At 40.5% G+C, this 19,555-nt stretch overlaps 1 protein-coding gene across 6 annotated transcripts in view; it reads right to left on the reverse strand.

The window, feature by feature from the left end:
* The window catches only part of CDKAL1 (CDK5 regulatory subunit associated protein 1 like 1), a 790,924-nt gene that overhangs the window by 760,649 nt on the left and 10,720 nt on the right, over positions 1-19,555 (reverse strand). The window contains exons 1-2 of one of the 6 annotated variants that reach the window (XM_006931361.4): positions 1,244-1,358; positions 393-436 (exon numbers count right to left, since the gene is read on the reverse strand). The exons of 1 other annotated variant lie outside the window; for it this stretch is intronic. The gene's annotated coding sequence lies outside the window, so the exon portion shown is untranslated. 6 annotated transcript variants of the gene reach the window in all.

Genomic DNA, 19,555 nt, shown 5'->3' on the forward strand with positions numbered 1-19,555 from the left:
ACAAAGATGAATATATATTAGATCGTCCAGAAAGAGAAAAGAATACAGGGCCAAGCCTTGAGGAACTCCAAATTTAACTGCCAAAAAGAAGACAACCAGCCTATCATAGAGACTAAGAAGCAACAATCAGAAAAGGAGAAAATCAGTAGGGGATAGAAGGCAAAGGAAGACAGCATGTCAAAGAGGCCAACAAGGTCAGTGCTGCTGAATGTACAAAAAAGGCTGAAATTAATGAAAATGTCTCTTAGATTTACTGATCTGGCATGATATGGAGACGATGGCATTTCCAGATAATGATGGTGACAGCATTACTGAGACGCTAGACTGCCTTTGTGAACATTCCAATGTGGAACACTTTCTTCAAGCACAGAAGGTTTGAAATAAATAAGTACCTTGATTATCTGCAATCAGTCTCAAATCCTCTGGAAAGAGAAGTCTGGAAAATAAAAACTCATTAGAAAAAGCGAGCTCCCAACAAGTTCACAAAACCACATAAGGGCTCTTTAAAACTACTTAAAAGGGATTAGACGTCATAAAAGAGAGCTTTCTACAGCAAAGTTAATGATGTTCCACACTACTTCCACCTCCTTACTGACTGGGTCAGGTGTGTTTACATCCACCGAATTTGCCACGATGGTGACCCAGCGTCTGGCCACAGTAATAAACACTGCCCAGCACTACAACACGTCTGCGTGATTCAATTAATACCAGCTACAAAATAGGGATTAGGCAGTGAGGGACGTATCCAGATCACCTTCCACCAGAAAAACACGTGGCGTCCCGAGATTCAGAGAGAGGTTTTATGAGTATAAAAGGGAACAAGAGTGAAAAATCAAGCCACTGGCTCTTCCGGCCAACTTCTGTTTCAATTCTTGAGGTACAGCTCTGTGAAAGCTACCGAACTGCGAACGCCTCGTCCCCATCCATCACACAAATTCAGCGCAAGTGGGAAAACGAATGAAATTAGATTTGACAATAAGGGACGAGTTCCTTTAAATATTCCTCGCAGCCCTGCAGCACGCAACGCCAACCACTCGGTCCTCACTTCTGGCAGCGCTCCCCGCCTCCCAATTCCCTGACCCCAGCTGGCGAGTCCCGTTTCAACTACGAAACAAGCCAGCAAACGGCCCGAGAAAGGCCGAAACGGGGGAAACCAGGCTCCGCCATTAAAGGAGCTCTAGCCACACTCCGCCCCACACTGATCCCCCCGCCACCCTTACCCAGAGGTCAGGGAATCACACACCAGTCCCAAGTGAGAGGATCCACACGCCGTTCTGCGGATACGGGAAACACTTTAGATGGAGCTCGCCATGACACTTACGTCCCGCCACGTTTATTTGCGCATGCTCCAAGACGGTGGCCGGGAGAGGGCAAACTGCCTCATCGCTGAAAGCGCGAGTTCAGGTCTAACTTGCTTGGGTAAAGATTACAGTTAGAATTTTTTTGGTTGCAAGAGCGAAATTAGACACCAGAATCTCAGGTTCTTAGAATCGCTTAACAGCTATCTTCTGCTGAGCTCTTACTATGTGTCAGGCACCATATTAAGCTCTTAACATTTATTATTATTATTTTTAATTATTATTATTATTATTATTATTATTATTATTATTATTTTACAAAAGGGGAAACAGGGAGTGTAAGTACTTGCCTAAAGTTACTCTGCTAGTAGTGGCAATCCTCTGTGCTGAATTCAATTCTGAAAGAACCTGCTATTTTCATTTCATTTTACTTGCTTCCTCAACCTTTTGTGAAATGAGGTCATACTGGAGAGGAGAGTAGAATAGGACAAAGAACAATTTGATTAAACAATATAGATCATTTAACACCAAGGAAGAAGGGTTTTTTTTTTTTTTATCCATTAGAAGACAGTGTAGCGCCAAATATTAAGGCAGTTTAGCAGAGAAAGAGAACTTTCGTGGAGTATACTGATTCTGACCTAGTTCCCATGTAAGTGTTAGCTCACGTTATTATGTTTTACCCAGGACACTGTGCTTGACCTTGTTTACCAGAAGAGCATCTCCTCTTTCAAAAATGAAGACAATTCGCCATGAGCAAGAAGTCAGAAATCATGAGCTTTGTTTCTAGTGTGATTCCTTCTAATTACAATACCACCCTCGGCTCACCATTTCCATGAAAAAAATCTAAACTGTGACCTAGAGTCCTCTGCAGTCCCTACCCAGCTGAATTAGAATTGCATGTTTATGTTGTCCCATCTCTTTTACTGTAATCCCACTGCCTAGCACATAATCTTGCACTTAATGGCCTATCAGTATACCTTGAATGAATGAATGGATGAATGACTCCATCCCTTTCCCCCCAAGATCTAGTTGAGTTCAGGTAAAGAGATTTTACTGAGTGCACACCACATGATCTCAAGCACTGTGCTGGTTGCAGAACTAGAAAGGAAAAAAGAGACAAGCCCCTACCACTATCTCAGGCTGCTCCACAGATACAGTTTCGGTGGGGAAGAGCAATGGCTGAGGAAGATGAATGCACGCAGACCAGTGGAGCCCAAGGGGGAGGTTCTTCTTTTTGCATGAGGGGGTCTAGACTCCCCACAACAGAAGTGACAGAAATGGAGGAGGGTAGGCCAGGCCAAGGAGATAGTAAGAGCAAATGCATGGAGGCCTGAAACTGTAAACTCTTAGATCAGCAAAGAGAGTTAAAGTGGGTGATGAAGGTACAGAAGGGTTGATAGAGAAAATGCAGGACCAGAAGTTGAGCCTTGTTTGCCAAAATAAAGATATTAGACCTTATCCTGGATGTATTAGGTAGCACGAAAGTGTCTGAGCAGATTATTCTTTCTGGAGGATGGGTTTGAGGACAACACTTCAGACATGAATAAATATTGAAAACCTGAATGGACTCGTTGGCTGCGAGGAATGGGGAAATGGGAATGGGGGGGTGCTTTTAACATCAATCACTTGAAGAGCCGGTGACCAAACCTCTAGGAATTTATCTGACAGAAATGCTCACAGTTACACAAAATGACGTATGTGCCAGATGATTCTTTGAAATGTTGCTTGTAATAACAAAATACAGAAACCCTCTCTGGCTTCTCAGTGGGGATTTGTTAAATACATTTATGGTATCTATACAGCTCTTTAAAAAGAACAAGTTTGCCTTATGCTCTCTCGCTCTCTCTCACACACACACACAAAATAAATAAATAAAACTCTTTTTAAAATTTTAAAAAAAGAACAAGGTTGCTTTTAATGTACTACCCAAAACATTGTTGAGCGGAAAAAGAAAGTTTCAACAGTGTTTACAGTGTCTGAGTATAGTTATTGCAATATATACGTATATAAATGTATATGTTGACTATAGGAAGATTTGCTTTTCCTGTATTCCCTTTTGTAACTTTTATTTTTGTACCGTGGACATGTACTACTTATTCAAAAAATAAAGACACATTTGATGAATAAAATTCAAATGGCACTTGATAATTTATAAGTTACTGGTCTGTTATTTTGTGGTACTTTGATTTTCCTTTATATTAATACTTAAAAAAAAGTTTTGGGGAGATGGACGTAACATAAAATTTACCATGTTATCCGTTTTTAAATGTGCAGTTCAGTAGCATCGAGTACATTCACAGTTTTGGGCAACCATACCCCATCCATCGCCAGAACATTTTCATCCTCCCAAACTAATCTGTACTCATTAAACAACTTCCCTTTCCCTCTCCCAGCTGGCTGCTGGCAACCATAGTCCTACTTCCTGAGTGTATAAATCTGACTACTCTAGCTTTTGTCCTTTTGTATCTAGCTTATTTCATTTAGCATAATGTCTTCAAACATGTCAATATAGTAGCATGCGTCAGGATTGACTTCCTTTTTAAGCCTGAATAATATTCCATCATATGTATATATCACATTGTGTTTATAAAGTTTAAATCTCTCTGCTTTGAGTCTCAAATTAGACTATCAACTTCATAAGAATAGACACTTATCACTGGCTTTTCAGCCCATAATGTAATATTAAATGTTTTGTAAATGTTTGGTGGTGGGGCACCTGGGTGGCTTGGTTGGCTAAGTATCAGACTCTTGATCTCAGCTCAGGTCTTGACCTCAGGTTTGTGAGTTCAAACCCCACGTTGGGCTCCATTCTGGGTATGAAGCCTAGTTAAAAAAAAAAAAAAAAAGTTTGGTGGTAGACAAGCCAATTTGTGTGCACAAAGACACTAAAAATGCAAGTGAATCTATAAAATAATAGTAAAGGCTCACAGTTTTTGAGAACTTAGAAGTGTGTGTCAGTAACCACATTAAGCTCTCACTGAATTATCAGATTCATCACAATAACTCTATAGGTAATCCTATAAATTAGTAGTACCACGTCTATTCTTTTATTATGCTCTGTTTACAGAGAAGAAAACTGAAGCTTAAGTAGTCCTATTTTGGTCTTTTTTTAACAACTTTATATGAACACTTTAGAAGAAAGAAACTATATGCTGTCATTAAAAATGCAAAAATTCACATAGACGAAAACAGTGAAGAGGAAAAACAAAAGGCAGAGCCTGTGACTCTTGATCTTGGGGCTATGGGTTCCAGCCCCACATTGGGTGTAGAGCTTGCTTAAAAATAAAATCTTAGGGGGCGCGTCGGTGGCGCAGTCGGTTAAGCGTCCGACTTCAGCCAGGTCACGATCTCGCGGTCCGTGAGTTCGAGCCCCGTGTCAGGCTCTGGGCTGATGGCTCAGAGCCTGGAGCCTGTTTCCGATTCTGTGTCTCCCTCTCTCTCTGCCCCTCCCCCGTTCATGCTCTGTCTCTCTCTGTCCCAAAAAAAATAAATAAATAAATAAACGTTGAAAAAAAATTTTAAAAATAAAATCTTAGAGGGGCGCCCAGGTGGCTCAGTTGGTTGAGCACCCGACTTTGGCTCAGGTCATAATCTCACAGTTTGAGAGTTCGAGCCCTGCATCGAGCTCTGTGCTGACAGCTTAGAGCCTGGAGCCTGCTTCAAATTCTATGGCTCCCTCTCTCTCTCTGCTCCTCCCCGGCTCATCCTCAGTCTCTCTCTCCTTCAAAAATAAATAAAAACGTTAAAAAAAATTTTTTTTTAACTGCTGTGGTCTTTGAACTAATGCTGAATTTTCTCCATGGTTTCTAACCACCAGAGGTCAGAGTGCTATACTTCCAACAGTGGCCATGTGTATTCTGTCGGGTTACACAAATAGGTTTGGCTCAGCTCTGTAATTAATTTTATCTTTTGATTCTTCCACCCTTCGTATAAGTGGTGTGGGGGCTGTGCCTGTGGGCCAGGCCAGAGCAGCGGAGCCACAGAGCGGGTGATCCACGCTAGGCGGGGCGAATTTCTTGCTCTCAGTCGGTCCCCAGAACCCGCAGCTGGAGCTTTGGAAACTACCAGGTGGAGATCACCTGCCTGGGGCTCAAGCTGTTTCAGACGAAAGTAGATTTGAAGGTTGAAGGGAGAAATCAGGGAATTCTGAGGATGACCGTGAGCCTCCCTAAATCCAGCTTACCTATGTTTACTTCCGGGCTGTTGAATTTTGTGAATGAGTAAATGCCCCCTTTTTATTTCTTAAGCTAACTTGAGTGGGTTTCTTTGACTTGCAACTGAAAGAGTACTCCTAAACTTCTTAGCTTTACATAGTGTCTTGATTTTTTTTTTTAAGTTTATGTATTTATTTGGAGAGAGACAGAGAGAGCGAGTAGGGGAGGGGCAGAGAGAGAGGGAGAGAGAGAATTCCAAGCAGACTCTGCACTGTCAACACAGAGCCCAATGCAGGATGGAACTCACAAACCATGAGTTCATAACCCGAGCTGAAACCAAGAGTCAGATGCTTAACTGACTCAGCCACCCAGGTGCTCCCATAGTGTCTCAATTTAAAAAATAGTAATTTATATCTTTTGTCTAACTCCCTGATTACTTATAAATAGCTGCGGAAAGAAGCATATGTTTTTTCTGTTGTTCAGTAACACATATATATACTGTATACAGAGTAACAATGATTGTTCTTTTGTTATTATTTTTAAGGTTTATTTATTTTTGAGAGAAAGAGAGAGACAGAGCTTGAGTGGGGGAGGGACAGAGAGAGAGGGAGACACGGAATCTGAAGCAGGCTGCAGGCTCTGAGCTTAACCGACTGAGCCACCCAGGCGACCCTAACAATGACTGTTCTGAATACTCAGAGAAAAAAAAAAAAAAAAAGACCGCAACCTGCCCTCTTAAGAGTTTATATGCTAGCTGGTATCAATAGATGATACACAATAAAAATGACATAAGTAAAAATTTTATGTGTGTTCAAAGTTGATAAAAAATGGCCCCAAATTTGTAGCAAATTAGGGATAACTGAGAGGGAAGTCTGGCATTTTTTTTAAAGATGGTGGTCAGAGTAGGCCCATTGAGAAAAAGATGTTTAAGCAAAGGCTTGAAAAAGACGAGGAGGTTAGCCAAGGAATGGGGGGGGGGATGGATGGGTGGGGGGAGCATTCAGGGAAAAGGGGCCCTGCCCGTGGAAAGGGAGCTCACCTGACATGTTCAAGAGATGGCAGGCAGATCAGAGTGGTTTGAATGGAGTGAGTGTGTAAATGCATGAACAATAAGAAAGGAGGTCGGAGAGTGAATGAAATCACGTGAGATAACTTCAACACTTTTTAAAGTTGCAAAAAATAGTACAATGAATTTATGCATAACCTTCACCCAGCTGCCCCAGATGTTAACATTTATATAGCCAAAGTACAATCATCGACACCAAGAAATTCACATTGATTCTGGGTAGTATGAACTGTCCCAATCCGGGACAGTTTCTCATTCTTTCTTTGTCTTTTGTGCTCTTGACACTTTTGAAGAATACTGATCAGTTATTTTGTAAAATGCCCCTCAATTTGTGTTTGTCTGCTGTTCCCTCATGATTAAATTCAGGTATGAAGTATTAGAAGTACCACCACAGAAGTGATGTCGTGGCCCTCTCCGCCCATCACATCAAAGAGGCTCCTGATGTTGAAATGTCTCATTACCCATGATGTACTTTGAACACTTGATCTCTCCAATGGAAAGTTACTATCTTTCCCTTTGTTATTAGTAAGTGCCTGTGTGAAGACACTTTGAGATTGTATAAGTGTCTTGTTTCTCAGCATGTATTCATCCACTAATTTTAGTATGCCTTAATGATTCCTGTAAGCAAAAATTAATACTATGGTGTTTGCCAAATGATAATTTTCCGTTGCCATCATTCCTTCTACTTTTATTATTAGATGAGCTGTTCCTTCCCATCATTTATTTATCTGTCCAATTATTTATTCATATTACTATGAACTCATAGATATCTATTTTATTCTATGGTTTATAATCCATTACTACCATTATTTTGTTGCTTCAATTATCCCAGATGTGGCCATTGGTCTTTGGGATGGCTTGTGTTCTTTTGACAAGTCTGCTTTGTTTGTTTATTTGTTTGTTAGCATCTTCTTATTTTTTGGAACCACAAGATTTTCCAGGCTCATCCTGCTCTTTCTCTGCCCCTTGAAATCAGCCAATTCTTCAAGGAGTCATAGTTTCTTTTAGTAAGAAGTAATATTCACAACCCAATATGAATACTAGGTATGCTCATTACTAATGAGTGTCATTGCCTTAGGAGCTCAGTTTTAATCTTCTTAAACTCCAGATGCCTATTAGACATCCAACTGGACTGTTAATTCAGCAGTTCATGGATGATTCTGAAGTTTAGGGGAGAAGTTTGGGCTGAAGACGTTAACTTGCGAGTCATTGGCAGATAGCTGGCATATAAAGCCAAAAGACTAGATGAGATTAGCTATAGAAGGAATGTAAATAATGAAGAGAACCAAAGACTGAGGGCTGGTGCACTCCAATGTCAAGATGAGGGAAGGGGTGCCTGGCTGGTTCAGTCAGTAGGTAGAGCATGCAACTCTTGATCTTGGGGTCGTGAGTTTGAGCCCCACGTTGGATGTAGAGATTATGTAAAAAAAATAAAACATTTAAAATTTTTAAAAATAAAAATAAATAAAAGGTAAGGGAGAAGAATAACCAGCAAAGAGAAGTGAGGAAGAGCAACCAGCAAAGTAGGAAGAAAATGGTATCCCAGAAGCCAAATGATGAAGGTGCATCACAGGGAAGGGAGTGATCAACAGTGTCAGATGATGCCGATAGGTCAAGTAAGATGAGTGAAAATTAATCATTGGATTGAGCAACTTGGAAAGACAATTCTGGTGGAATGGTGTGGGTAGAAGGTAAATGACGTGGATTTAAGGGTGAAGGAGGGAACCGAACTGTAGACAACATGTACAGACAACTCAGCAGGTTTGCTGCAAAGGGCAGCAGAAATATTGGACTGTAGCAGCGGAGAAAGTGGGTTGATAAAGAATGACTTTATATAACACTGTGTGTTAAATATACTGGAATAAAGATAACATTTTTAAAAAATAAAGAGGGACTGTTATTGGAAGATAGGAGAAATAAGATTGTTCTATGCTAATTAAGAACAATCCCATGGAGATGGAGAAATTGATGCTATAGTACAAAGAGGTAGAAATTATTGAAATGATATTCCTGGGGAAAGACAGCGACTATTTTCTAAGCATCATATCATAGGACCTGAAATATAAATATTTGGAGAATAAATAAAGGTTGTTCACCTAGTTTAAAAAATCAGATACAGGCACACCTGGGTGACTCAGTAGGTTAAACATCCAACTAGTGATTTCGGCTCAGGTCATGATCTCACAGTCATCAGATCAAACCCCCTATCGGGCTCTGCGGTAGGTGTGGAACCTGCTTGGGATTCTCTCTCTCCCTCTACCCCTCTGCACCTCCCCCCAACATTTTAAATACATTTCAAATGCATCTGGCTAATGTTATTTTAAAACTCAAACTTAAGAAAATGTGACTTAAAAGAAAAAAACCTAGAGCTTTCTAATGAGATGTTCATTAGCAGTGACCATCAAAAGTCAACAAGGGGTGCGCTCAGTTGGAAGACATGCAACTCTTGATCTCAGAGGCCTGAGTTTGAGCCCCACATTGGGGGTAGAGATTATTTAAAAATACATAAATAAATAAACTTAAAAAAAAAAAGAATCAACTAAAATAGGGGAGCCTGGCTAGCTCAGTCAGAAAAACATGATCTCTTGGTCTCAGGGTTGTGACTTTGAGCCCCATACTGGGTGTAGAGATTAAATAAATAAATAAATAAAACTTTTTAAAAAGTCAATTAAAATATTATGCTAAAAATCTATTTCACTGGCAAGTATCAGAACGTGGTCACTTCCAGGAAGATGTGGAAAGAGAAAGTCCTTTTTTTCTTCTTTAACCATAGGACATTTGTGACTTTTGTTAAAAAAAAAAAATGCATTCATTAATGCTCTCTTTTAGCCACATCTCTCACTGGCTTCATTCCAAATATTTCCTTACTAGTGATAAATCTATCGGGAAAATTCAGAGATTTGCAATTCCCCCGAGAACGAATCTCTCTGAGAGTGAATGGTAGAAATAACAAAGGCCACGGAGTGCTTTGCTATTCAGAAACGCTGCCAGAGAGCAGAACAGAGCCTGATTTTATGAGAATTTTACTCTCTGAGGCTGCAAGAGAAACCAAGTTTAAGTTGAAATACCCAAGAGGGGAGGAAGAAGAGGGGTATTCAATTTTGTTTTACTCAGTTTTTAGATTATTTGGTAATTCTAAATTTCTCAAAGACCCCCTTTGGGGTTGTTGTTCATTCAAGGAGAATAAGTGAGAGAGAAAAAGAAAGCCTAACCCTGGACAAAATAAAGGAAACAATATTTTTTTGCCTTACTTTTTGTTGTGTTCTTATATTTACCCTCTATGATTTCTCAATAAATGATTTGTGAGGAGGCAGAAAAAATGTTTAGTAAAAAGGCACTCAGCGAATAATTACAATATTTATTTTCAAAGCAGATTTAATTACTTTATGCATAAATACAGGCAGAATTCATATCCTAAATGAATTTGCTCAAAGCAAAACTACACTCCTTGAAGTTTTGTTTTTATATAACTATGATGTATTATTATACAAAAGAAACATATGTTTACTTTTATTTTTTTAAGTTTATTTAAAAGATGTTTTATAAGTTGATTTGATTGTTGATTACCTTAACTAATGGGGGGAAACAATGCAGTAGTTAATCCAAAATAATCAAGTCTTTTATATTTGACTTTCTTTTTCAAAAATTTCAATAAAATTCATATTTAGCCATGAACGCGGAAAATTTGAACATTCTAAATTTTTTTTAATTTCAAATAAAGCAGTGAAAACATATTGAGTAAAACCTTATTTAGCTCATAGGCTGGCCCTGCACAAATTACACTTGTAATAAGTAGATGGCAATTAACCACCAAGAAGTTTCTCAGCTTCCTTATCTATCATTTGGCAACTATGGCAGATAGTCATTGTTTTTCCTTAGCCAGAAGAACCTACTCTAATTCCCTGTGGTTCTAATTCCACGACTACTTCAGCTTCTACTAGTGGGCAAGTAAGACCAGTTCAATCAGAACCTTATATTCCTCTGACCATAGTACTTGGTTTCATGCATACATAAAACTCTGGCCAGACTCAGCAGCATATCCTATCCTTCCTGGCCATAGGCTCATGGATGAGCACATGGTCACCCACTAGGAGTCACCAACTGCCATTTTTACAAAATATGACCATGCACTTCTGGCCCTCGTTGATGGATCTAGAGTAGACTTCTGTCCCAAATTGAGCCAATCAGAGCTCTTTCCCCATGATTTTGAAATTGAGACTAAGAAAGCCCCGTATCAGTTTTGACATCTCTTCAACAGAAGAACTGTATATTAGGGGGCTTCCATGTGACTATGGGAGAACAGAAAACCTTCTAGAAGAAAGAAGCAATCAGGAAGAGAGAAGCAGAGATGAAAAATGAAAACAGAAGTCCTGATTTCAGTCCTCTCAAAGCCAGGCTACATTCTTGACCTTTGATTCTCTGAAGGTACAAATTTGAATCTTCATGCTAGTTTCTTTCTTTGAAGCTAGTCCCGATTGGTTTCTCCTTGTCAATCAAGAATCTTTAATAATTCTGCAGTCTCTGAAGGTAAGTAGCAGGGAAGGTAGATGAATATGTCGACCCAGGGCTGGGAATTTGTGGGACAGATAGAGTAGAGGGAAAGGAAACTAAAGGTACCAATGAAAGTAAAGTTGAAGAGGGGCGCCTGGGTGGCGCAGTCAGTTAAGCGTCCGACTTCAGCCAGGTCACGATCTCGCGGTCCGTGAGTTCGAGCCCCGCGTCAGGCTCTGGGCTGATGGCTCGGAGCCCCTGGAGCCTGTTTCCGATTCTGTGTCTCCCTCTCTCTCTGCCCCTCCCCTGTTCATGCTCTGTCTCTCTCTGTCCCAAAAATAAATTTAAAAAAAGGTTGAAAAAAAAATTAAAAAAAAAAAAAGAAAGTAAAGTTGAAGGGACTGAAAAGGAGGGTCAAGTGGGATCTGAGAAGAAAGAGAATCCAAAGTGGCCAGACCCAACTAGAAAAAGGCGAAAGAGTGGGGAGCTGGAGGGCAGGGTTAAATGAGTTTGCTGCTTTGTGGGAGTCAGGAATTGAGAGAAACGATGTGGTCTGAAACTGAGCTACCAAAGGTAGAAGGGTCCCAAATTGTAACAAGGTCCAGGATGAGGCTGTTGAAAGGAAGGAAGAGTTGGAGTAGAGGTTCAGGAACTCTGGCAGTAAGAAATGGAATGTGCAATTTGCCTAGGAGACTGGCAGTAGTTAGATAGAGGGGAACGTGAACCAAGTGGCAAAGCCCTGGTGTATATGTGTTTGTTAGAAATACAGGCAATTGACAGGATGAAAATTATATTGGAGATTTTAATTCTCCTGTGTCAATAATGAGAGACGGAGTGGATGAAGCATTGTGCAAAGGTCCTGACATCTTCAAATATAGAATTAATTGATATTTGGAATCAATTAAATGAAGTAGACCTTTATTTATTTATAGTACATACAAAATGCTCTCTAGGCCATCACTTGTGATAAAAACAGAAATTAATAATGCAAATATAAAACAAAAAATTTAATTACATGAAAAAATTTAAGTTTTCCTAAATAATAGAGTTATTAAGGAGAAAATTAAGAACACACTAAAAGTCTATTTTAAAATAATATTAAAAGGACTTCAATACCTACTCGCAATGTTATTATGTAATTCATTGAAAATAACAATAACAAAGTACTTCTCAAAAGCTTCGAAATGCAGAAAAACTCTTCTCAGAAGAAAAATTCATGCTTTTAAAGTATTTTATTACTAATAGACAACTCAATAAACATTCAATTTAAGATCTTAGAAAATTTGTAAACCCTGAGTGAAATAAAATTAAAACACATGTAAGTAAATTAGAATCTGAAAATGCACTTGACAAATACAATCAAAAGCTGATTTTTAAAAGAAATTACTGTAATGAACAGATGACAGATATAACACAGTAAAGAGAAAAAACAATAACTAGAAACAAGAAGGCATCTATGGCAAACAAATCAAAAGGAAGATAAAATTATATGGGGAAATGATTAATACTGCAACAGAATTTATATAGAAATCAGGAAATGTTCATCAAATTCGGTTTTAAAAAAGCCAGAAAAAACTGAAAAACAGTCCAGTGTTCTTTAACCAGAAATAGTCACTGCATGATGCATATATACAATGGAATATTATTCAGCAAGCAAAATGAATGAATCCCTAAAGCAAACAACAAATGGGTGAATCTGAAATACATTATGCTATGTGAAAAAAGTCGGGCCTCAACAGCTACATACCATATAATTCCATCTGCATCACATTCTGGAAAAGGCAAAACTACAGGGACGGAAAACAGATCATCGATTGACAGGAACTGGGGGAAGGGAAGGGTTGATTATAAACGTACAAGAAGGGGCAGGGGTGCCTGGGTGGCGCAGTCGGTTAAGCGTCCGACTTCAGCCAGGTCACGATCTCGCGGTCCGTGAGTTCGAGCCCCGCGTAGGGCTCTGGGCTGATGGCTCGGAGCCTGGAGCCTGTTTCCGATTCTGTGTCTCCCTCTCTCTCTGCCCCTCCCCCGTTCATGCTCTGTCTCTCTCTGTCCCAAAAATAAATAAAAATGTTGAAAAAAAAATTAAAAAAAAAAAAAAAAAAAAAAAAAGAAGGGGCACCTGGCTGATTCAGTCAGTGGAGCCTGTGACTCTTGATCTTGGGGCTATGGGTTTCAGCCCCACATTGGGTATAGCGATTACTTAAAAATAAAATCTTAAAAAAAAGAAAGAAAGGCAAAGGTAAATGTTTTAAAGTGTTGAAAATGTTCTGTATCTTGATAGTGCTGGTGGTTCCATGGTTCCATGCATTGTCAAATCTCTTAGAACTGTACCTGAAAAATGGTGAATTTTACCGTATGCTATATTTAACGTCAATAACCTGGCTCTTACATTTTTTAATGGAGAAAATAGTAAAGAATATGCTAAAAAAAAAAAACAGGTAAAAAGTGCTTTTATAAGAAAATAACACCTAGCAATAAAAATGTAAATGATGTGTCAAAGGGGCAAAAGCAGAAATCCAGATCAAAAGAAAACATTAGAGGGGCACCTGTGCGGCTTAGTCGGTCGAGCGGCCAACTTCAGCTCGGGTCATGACCTCAGGGTTTGTGAGTTTGAGCCCCGCATCGGGCTCTCGGCTGTCAGCACAGAGCCTGCCTGGGATCCTCTGTCCCCCTCTCACTATCCCTCCCCCGCTTGTGCTCTCTCAAAAATAAATAAAAACAAAACAAAAACGCAAACAAAAAAACAAAAAGAAAAAATTAAAGAAATTAGACATGGACATAAATATAGGTAATAGTTTATTACTAACTCTTCCTTTTCCTCTTTCCTTCCCTTCTCTTCCTTTCTCTTCCCTTCATTGCCCTGCCCTTCCTGAACAACTTGGTGAAAAAGTCATTAGACCAAGAGCATAAGGTGGTGGGGCCACTCTAGAAAAGAGTTTGGCCATTTCTTAAAATATTAAACATGCCCTTACCATATGACCCATCAATCCCATTCCTGGACCTTCATCCCAGAGAAATGAAACCTGTGTTCACACAAAAACAACATACTCAACCATTCACAATAGCTTTATTTGTAATACCCCACACTGGAAATAACCAACGTTACCTTCCATAAGTGAATGGTTAAACTATAGCACATCCATACTATGGATACTAGTCGGCAGTGGTGACCCAGTGTAGGATGTCAGAGTCAGAGTTGGGTGAAAAGGATATCCACATAGTCCAGCACCAGTACCAGCCTGGTGCAAAGTATCAGAGCCCAGGCATGGTAAGAATAGCATCTGCTAAGGTGGGGATGATGTCATATTTCAACTGGGGTGAGTAGGGCATGTATGACAGGGGAGGAGACATGGGGGTCACAATGAAAGATTGGCTACAAACAGGAGGACTAAGCCTATAAGTTAATATATGGATCATAACAGGAGCCAAGTTTTTTGTTTGTTTGTTTTGGGTTTTTTTGTTTTACTATCAAATAAGAGAATTATATACAGGAAAATAAGGGATGCCTGGCTGGCTGTTGGTAGAGCATGTGACTCTTGATCTCAGGGTCTTGAGTTTGAGCCCCACGCTGGGTTTAGAGATAACTTAAACAGGAAAATAAGAATGAACCCTGTGGTATGGGACTTGAATTGGAGATTTCAGTATATAAACATGTTTTTAATATACGATAGTGTATATAAAAGTAAATACAAATGTGTATATACAATGCATGTATATATACCAACTTTTCTTAAGTAAAACATGTTCAAATCTTAGCAGGGATCATGCCTCAGGTAAAAATGGATTCAGAGCCTTAAATAATTCCAGCCAGCACCCATCTCTCTCAACCTCTTGACTCTATCATTCTTCTTGACTTCTTTTTCATTCTCAGACTCTAGTGTCAAGATGGCTGTCATTAGCTTCAAGGACAATTTCCAGATTCAAGTCCAAAAGAAAATGAATAAATTTACTTTTCACCCAACAACCCCCTCCTCCCACCCCCCCCAAAAAAGGTCTCACTGCCTATCATTGGCTCAGGCTGGGTCTGCTGTGGCTCCTTCTATTATCTCTATGGCCCAGAAGAATGCAATGCATTGATTGGCTAAGGCTGACCATGTCCACCCCTGGAGGCAAGAGTGGATAAGTGCTCTCTAGCATCTGGGCTCCTGGTGTAGCACAGAATGGTTTCATTGAGGAAAATTGGGATACTTTTCTAGAGGAATGTTGAATGGGTTCTGAGTAGCAAAACGGATTTTCACTATTTAATTCATTTCTTTTAGCAGCTCAACATTCCCACACACCTTCTTCCCATACATATGCTTTAAAGCATGCCCACACTTCCATACTGGAATGCCATATGCAACCAAAACACTAGCACTCCATCCTTAAAATAAGACAACTCAAACTCGGTCTGGTTGCTCCGTGGAAAAACTTGCCCAAGTTCTCTGGGTGACTTCGTAAAATCCAGCCAAGCCCGACTTAAACGATAAAAATAACACAGGCACGCAGAAACATACCCAATAGTGGTAATGAGAGAACCCGAGACTCTTTTGGCCACGGAAGCGCAACCGTAAGGTCTGCTCTCACCAAAGAACGTGCCGCTCAGCTGTGAAGAGTGCAGCTGGCCAACAGCCTCATGAGCTGCACCTTAGGAACCACCTTGTTTCTCGGCCGAGGCCATGTTCTTCCTGGGCAACCCTCCCGGGCGATGATTAAGCATGAGGGGTTTATTCATACTTAGCCATTTCCATGCAATGCAGACCACCGTTAAGTGTGCTCTCCAGCCATCCGTTGCACTGAGACTGCATGATCTGCATTGCCGACTGAAGGCTTTGCCTACTCACTCCAACTTTCTCCCCCTTTATCCTTCACGGACATTACTCCTGAGAAATCTCTTTTTTAGAGTAGCATAATGCTGAGAATCCTGTGGATTCTCTCCCCACCCCCTAATAAATTTTTGCATTTCTTTAAAAAAAATTTTTTTAATGTTTATTTTTGAGAGACAGAGAGAAAGAGACAGAGAGACAGACAGAGCATAAGTGGGGGAGGAGCAGAGAGAAAAGGAGACACAGAATCCAAAGCAGGCTCCAGGATCTGAGCTGTCAGCACAGAGCCCAATGCGGGGCTTGAACCCACAAACCACGAGATCATGATCTGAGCCGAATTCGGATGCTTACGCGACCGAGCTGCCCAGGCGCCCCAAACTTTTTTCATTTCTACCTTCATCAGCATCTGCTTTCCAATAGACTAGAGTCGACATAACCCTGTACCCAGTATCAAAGAATCAGGGGAACAGAATCAAGAATAAAAGCGGAGTAGTGATCTGTCCATCTTCTTTCTTTTTGTTACGCAGCCCCCATCAACCCTTCTCTGGAAGAAAGAAGAATGGCAACGTAAGTATATAGTTGTCTCACAATCCATAGCGTGCATCATACACCACTAGACAGGAATGGCAAGGTTCCCAATCTTGGAAGCGAAGGAATTGGCCAAAACAGCCCCGTCTCCTCCAAGGCCACATTTGAGGTGGACTCTGGGGAGGGGTTCCCTTCCTGAGGTTGCACCTCTTCAGTTACTAATGGTGTGACCAGAGACTTAGAGGGGAAATAATCACTATTCTCTTTGCCAGACTTGGAGTTTAGTTAGCGCTTGCTTCCGGGCACTTCTCTGAGCTAATAACCAAAGCCAGACAACAAGCTGAGTCTAGAACTGGACCTCTGGGCTTCTGTTTCTCAGCAGCAGGGGCTCCAGTGCTCTGCTCTTCTACAACCCTTAGCTTAATGGCTTCATCTCTACATCTGTCTTGAGAAATTCAAAATGTTCTTGGGCAGGTAGGTGAGGCTAATCTGCTCCAGGCCTGTGTTCCTGCCACATTTTTGTAATTGGTAATTGCCCACATCGTCAGGCAGAAGTACATTAAGACAGCTGGTTGGATGAGACCTGTGGGATCAGGGGTGTTTTAAAAATACTGATTCTCACTCTTAGATATCAGATGAGCCGCTTTCAACCTAAGCCCTCCTTTATGGAGCACCAGGAGATCGGCCATGAGAAACAGCCAACACACTCTAAAATTCTTACACCGTTGCACTGTATCTTTTAACATTCCATCCTGTGGCAATAAATAGTCCTAGTCCCAAGATAAAATACATCAGGGGCGCCTGGGTGGCTCAGTAGATTGAGTGTCCAACTCTTTTTTTTTTTTTTAATTTTCTTAAATGTTTACTTATTTTTGAGAGAGATTGAGAGCACAAGAGGGGGAGAGACAGAGAAAGAGCTAGACACAATCCAAAGCAGGCTGCAGGCTCTGAGCTGTCAGCACAGAGCCCAACACAGGGCTCGAACTCACAAACCACGAGATCATCACCTAAGCCAAGGTCGGACACTTAACCGACTGAGCCACCCAGGTGCCCTGAGCATCCAACTCTTGATTTTGGCTTAGGTCATGATTCTAGGGTCGTGGGATCAAATCCCACGTGGACAATGCATAAGATTCCCTCTGTCTCAGGGAACCTAGAATCCCTGCTTGGGATTCTCTCTCTCCCTCTCTGCCTGCCCCTCCCCCACGCACTCTCTCTCTTTAAATAAATAAATAAATAAATAAACATTAAAAAAAAAAAGATTCTCTCTCTCTGTCCCTCTTCCTGCTTGTGTGTTCTCTCTGTCTAAACAAACAAACAAACAAACAACATCCTAGTCATCTGACCAGCTGTCCCCTACCTTATATTAAGGGTTAGAAGAGTCACCACCTTTCCAGTCTAGAAAAGACGGGTCTTCACTCTTACTGGAACTATCTTAACGTAGATAATTCTATAGTTGAGTGTCTTTTACACTCCCATTTTGGTATGAATTGTGTCATCATTTACAACTTCTCTGTAGTTGCGAATAACAAAAACCACAACCCCAATTGGCTTAAACAAAGATAAGGTATTGGCTTATGGTACTGAAAGGTCTTAATTAAGATCTCGCTTCAAAAGGCTGGGTTGGGAGGAAAGTTAAACAAAAATGCCATCAGGAAATACCATTCTAAATGTCTTGTCTTGAGAAAGCTGGGCTTGTTCTCTGATTCCAGGAGGTAACAAGATGACTGTAGAATCATCTTCCCAGTTCAATTCAGTCAAAAAATTTGTTAAGGTGTGCTTTCAACAATCTCAGCAAAAGTCTCATTTCTTTTTTATTATCTTGATTGGGTTACATAACTGTCCCTGAACACATTCACTCTGGCCAGGAGAATGTAATATTCTAATTAGCCAGACTGAGCCTCAAGAATTCTATTTTTTTAAATAACAACTTTATTGAAATATAATTCATATACCATAAAGTTCACCCCAAATGAACCCTTTGGAAGTAAGACACAGAATGAATACCACCTAGAGCATCTGGACTGAAAATTGGGGAGGAAAGATATCCCCAAACAAAATAGACACTGGGGGCACCAAGCTCAGGTCTTCATATCAGGGTTGTGAGTTCAAGGCCCACATTGGGCTCCATGCTAAGCATAAAGCCTACTGAAAAAAAAAAAAAAAGAATTGTTATTAAAATAAGGGTAAATGGGTTCTAGCCACCAAAAACTGAGTTTAGGTAGTACGAACTTATTTTCAAAGGATCCAACCTGGCATAGTAAAGCTTGGTATAGTCAACATTGATCTCCTGGGTTGTCCCCCACATGAAGCACCCCGTAAGACTTGGCCTAAAGCAGCTTACTCAATTCTTTTCTATAAATGTTGAAGAAGCCCCAGGTCCTAGGTGTATATCTACAACTCTACCTGGCTCTGTGTTTTGTGCATTGTTGACACATGCTAAAAACACGTTTTATGAATTTCCTTATTTAAAACTCACTTTGGAAGCACCTGGCCGGCTCAGGGGTGGAGCATGTAATTCTTGATCTCTGGTTTGCGAGTTTGAGCCCCACGTTGGGTACAGAGATTGCTTAAAAAATAAAATCTTAAAAAAAAAAAAACACCTCACGTTGTTCATTGAAGTTATAGCATTTATTCCGTAACTCTCCAGCAACATCCTGGGAAGGCTGTGTGGTTAACAGAGAAGCAACTGTATCCAGTGCTCCCCAGTCAGATCTCTAGGACACAGCCTGGGTTCACAGGTGCATATAACATAAGGTAAGGATTCAGAGCACACACACGGACTCAGACAACGCTAGCTTCAAATCCTAGTATACGCTTTCTAGTTCAATGAATTTGGACAAGTCCCTTAAAATCCCTCCACTTCAAGTTCCTCATTGGAAAATTAGGTAATAATATCCCCAATGACAGTTACAACGATGATAAAGGAGATGATGTATGTATAAGGAGAAACAGGAAATAACATTCTCTTAAATTACTCTGGGATCTAGTATATGAGGTTTTTTTGCTTATTTTTATTATTTTTTAGAGAGAGAGAGCATTCAAACAGGGGAGGGGGCAGAGGGAGAGACAGAGAGAGAGAGAGAGAGAAGCTTAAGCCCGACACAGGGCTCGATCCCACGACCCTAGGATCATGACCTGAGCTGAAATCAAGAGTTGGACACTCAACCGACTGAGCCACCTAGGTGCCCCTCTAGCACATGAGTTTAGAAG

This window comes from Felis catus, chromosome B2 (assembly GCF_018350175.1).
Source record: "Felis catus isolate Fca126 chromosome B2, F.catus_Fca126_mat1.0, whole genome shotgun sequence".
NCBI lineage: Eukaryota > Metazoa > Chordata > Mammalia > Carnivora > Felidae > Felis > Felis catus.